Source organism: Melanerpes formicivorus, unplaced genomic scaffold (genome assembly GCF_026170545.1).
Source record: "Melanerpes formicivorus ecotype bairdi unplaced genomic scaffold, bMelFor1.0.p_v2 SCAF_221, whole genome shotgun sequence".
In the NCBI taxonomy this organism is placed as follows: domain Eukaryota; kingdom Metazoa; phylum Chordata; class Aves; order Piciformes; family Picidae; genus Melanerpes; species Melanerpes formicivorus.
The window spans coordinates 74,443-78,963 of NW_027142573.1; positions in this window are offsets into that span (position 1 = coordinate 74,443).

Below are 4,521 nucleotides of genomic sequence, written 5' to 3' on the forward strand. Positions count from 1 at the left end.
AGATGGTGGATTTTTTTTGTACTGGATTTCAGATATTAAGTGTTGCTTTATCATACGATCATCTGTATTTTAAGAAATCCTTGTTAGCTTAAAAAACAACCAGCAGACACTTGTGGTGTCTTCAAGTATAGCTAAGGGAATTTTAAACATAAAAATGTGCAATATACTTCATGCTATGTTTAAGAAGATCGCAGGCACAACCAGGAGTCTCAATTACATAAACATTTTACTGCAAACTGTATAGCCATGAAACTTCCAATGCTTCAAAATAGAGAAGAATTATGACAGCGTCAAATCTTACGAATATAATCACCAATGTATTGTTTATTTACAGTGTCTGAAGCAATTGGGGTAGGCTTTGTGTTTGTACAGGTATTTTGCCTCATCATATATTTTGAGGTATCTTATGGGGCCTAACAAACATTATTGTTTTGTAAGCCCTTGCTCACTTGTGGGAGGGTGGTAGGAAAGGATTATGGGTTTTATTTACTTTTCCTGTGTTGTTTTTTGTTTTTTTTTCCCTTATTTGATTGTTTGGGGTTTTTGTTTGTTTCTCTTTGAGAGGTAAACAGAAACTTAGAGAAACAGGATAGAGATAGAATCAAATTGCTAACACCATTTTCATTAAGCATGTACTGCTTGGTGTTTGTTCAAGAATGTGCACATTAGTTTCTCGAATTTCTTATATTAATTTTCCTGGAAATGAAAGGGAGATTGTTGAGACTGTTGGGCAATGTGTTAATAACATTAAGAGGAAAATTATTCTGTGCCCAAATTAAATATTTTTTAACAAGGGAATGTTAGCTTTGATTATTTTTTTAATTGAAAACTCTTTCTAAAAAAGGATTTAGTAAGTACAGAAAGGGAGGACTTCAATCAACAAAAAACAGTTTTCACAAACCTTTCAGCTTTTGAAAAGTAGGTTGGTGATTTATTGATTTTTTAATGTTATTTTTTGACAATTTTATTTGGACTAAAAACCTGTTCATTCACTACCTATACTCACAAATGGTTTTATGAGAATCCCTGTTCCAGTCATATATTAAAACCTCTAATAATTTCATTAAATGATTAGAATTTCAAGTGCTTCTGACACATCCAACACAAAATTAAAAACAGAGCCCCAAATCACTCAGAATAAAACAAGTACAACAGAACAACCAATGACCAAAAACCCACACCCCCCCCCCCCCAAAAGAAAACAAACACACAAAAAAACCCCAACCAAAATGCAAATGAAACACCAATCAACCAACCAAATGCATACAAAAAAACCCCAGACACTATAATGAACTGTGAAGGGTCATTAGCTGCAAATTTTAATTTCAATATTTGACTATCCTCTAAAATCAGGACTAAAGTGTGTTGATTCTGGTTTAGCATTTCTAATGAGCTAGAATGAAAAGACTACTCCTGCTATGTGTAAATGAGGTACAAAATATTATTCTCCCTTAATATTCTTCTCCTTGTTCTTTTTGATGCAAGAAAAATATTATATATCAGTTAGAAATATCATTCAGTAGCTGAGACAAAGAAGAGCAAAGAAAATGTGAGGTCCAAAGACTCTGGACTGGTGCCAGCTATGCTCTCCAACAAGTAGCTCATTTTTTAGCATGCTGGACAAAGACTTTCTTTCATGAAGAAGCAGTCTCTTACACCCTCCCTGAAAATTCCCTAACACATCATTTTCACTGACTGTTCAACACAGTGCTATGTCATGACAGATACTGAGAAACCATAATCAGCTACTTTCATTGTGACTTTCTGCCTGTCTTCAATTTGAGGCACCATAACTTTAAAGGTTATTTTGACAATTGAGTGGGATAAATGGTTAACTTACTATTCCTCTAAATGGTAAATAGAATATGAAAGCAGTGCAAGACTCTAAAATTTCACAACTCACAAATCTCGAAGTAATGATGAAATTGTTGAATTCACTGTCCCATGGAGATGAAGAGAATATTAAAAAATGTGACTATAAAACTGATGACATCAAGCAACATTTTCTTTTTCCCTCTGAGTTCTGGTCATTCTTATAATTTAAACAGGAACTGCAACAAAAATATGTCAACTATTCCATAGTAATAATGTTGATGTTTTTTCCCAAGAGCACAACAAAGGTAGACTCCGTTATATTTGCTGCTGAGAAAAAATACAAAGTACAGACTTGCTCTTATGGACTTCCAAATGGATTTGTATTACTTTATATTCCTGTATACCATTACAGATTGTTGTTGTTGTTACTATTATTATTACTATTTCTTTTTGCACTGATTTGACTTTCTTTTTTTTTTCTTTTTTTTTTCTTTTTTTTCTTTTTTTTTTTTTTTTTTTTATAAATATGCATCCAAAGAGAAGGAATCAGCCATGCCAATGAGCATATGTATAGTAAGGATACTGTCTAGAACAAATGTTACTCACTGAAAGTGAACCCAAAATGAAGAGGTTTCTTCCCTGAAAAACATTTACAAAGGAGCTATTCTTTCTCTTCATTGACGCAAAATCTGCAGCCAGGTTTGTAGTGAGTAGAAATGGCTTGTCTGTAGTTTTTGAGCACCTGAGCTATCAGGTGAACTGTAAAAAACAGATCCATACCCTCCGCTCCACAGCAGAGGGTATTGTATAATAATGTGATCAGCTAATATCAGTCACGTTCTCCGCCATGTTTGGTCATGTGAACAGATATGTGTCACACATGAAAAATATGAAAAACCAACATTTTATTGTGTGTAGAAAGAGACAGGAAAAAAAGACCTCTAGAATAGAATAGAATGGAATGGAATAGAATAGACCAGGTTGGAAGAGACCTTCAAGATCATCATGTCCAACCTATCATCCAACACCACCTAATCAACTAAACCATGCAACCAAGCACCCTATCAAGTCTCCTTCTGAACACCTCCAGTGATGGTGACTCCACCAGCTCCCCAGGCAGCCCATTCCAATGAGCAATCACTCTCTCTGTGTCAAACTTCCTCCTAACCTCCAACCTAAACCTCCCCTGGTGTAGCTTGAGACTGCATCCTCTTGTTCTGGTGCTGGTTGCCTGGGAGAAGAGACCAAACCCTGCCTGTCTACAACCTCCCTTCAGGTAGTTGTAGAGATCAATAAGGTCACTCCTGAGTCTCCTCTTCTCCAGGCTAAACAATCCCAGCTCCCTCAGCCTCTCCTCATAAGGCTTGTGTTCCAAACCCCTCACCAACTTTGTTGCCCTTCTCTGAACATGCTCCAGCAAGTCAACATCCTTCCGAAACTGAGGAGCTCAGAACTGGACACAGTACTCAAGGTGTGGCCTAACCAGTGCAGTGTACAGGGGGAGAATCACCTCCCTGCTCTTGCTGGCCACACTGTTCTTGACGCAGGCCAGGATGCCATTGGCCTTCTTGGCCACCTGTGCACACTTCAGGCTCATGTTAAGCCTACCATCGACCAGTAGCCCCATGTCCCTCTCTGCCTGGCTGCTCTCCAGCCACTCCAACCCCAGCCTGTAGCACTGCATGGGGTTGCTGTGGCCAATGTGCAGAACCCGGCACTTAGATGTGTTAAATCTCATGCCATTGGATTCTAACAACATTATCAAGTCACATACTTAAAAGCTAAGCAATATCAGATTAGAATTTCCTGTACAACTTTAATTTCACCTGACAGACTGTGATTATAAAATATTTTTTTGTTTGTTTGTTTTTTTCCCTTGAGGTAACCATGGCCAAAGGATAAAAAAATAGAGTATATGCACAAAATAGCTAGCAAACCAACTATTTTTTAATCGTGTGATTCAGCACATCATCCCCATTTTATGTACAGGACACCATTTCAATTGTAGACTGTATTTTTAATTCTTAACTTCCTCTGGAGCATTTCTGAGGTATACACATCACTGTGATATCTCAGCAGCTCACAAATATTTTTCTGCACATACAACACCACTTTGAGGAAGGTAAATACTATTATGTCCATCTGAGATACATAGAGCTTAATACCAGAATATTTAAATGTCCATTAGGTCCGGATCCCACTTAGTATGCCTGCAGTCCACATCTTCAGCATATTTAATGGTTCACAACATTTTATCTGTTCAAAGGGCAGCTCAAACAGACCTCCTCTATGGTTCATTTTTCTGTTATGTTCTTTCTACCCTTCTGCTCCTTTTGCTTCTATTTTATCACTGTCAGCCTCTCTCTGTTTCTCAGCCCCTTGCATTTGAGTTTATCCTTTTCTCCTTCCCACCCACACTGCAGCTTGCTTAGTAGTACAAAGATGGTGAACACACTATCAAAATGATTTCTGGCTAAAGAAAAAATATCAGTGAAGTCTTGCTGAGCTCCATGACAGCTACTCAGCCTATGTCTATTATAAAGACATAATAGACACTGCAGTCTGGTCCTGAGGATACTAAAAACTGACTACTTGAACACAGTAGGGCAGTTGACCATGGACAGCACCTGTAGCCCCATCTGACACTCAAGTGATCCTTGAATACTCTTCATCATTTTCACTTCAGATATACAAAAGCTGTGAGAG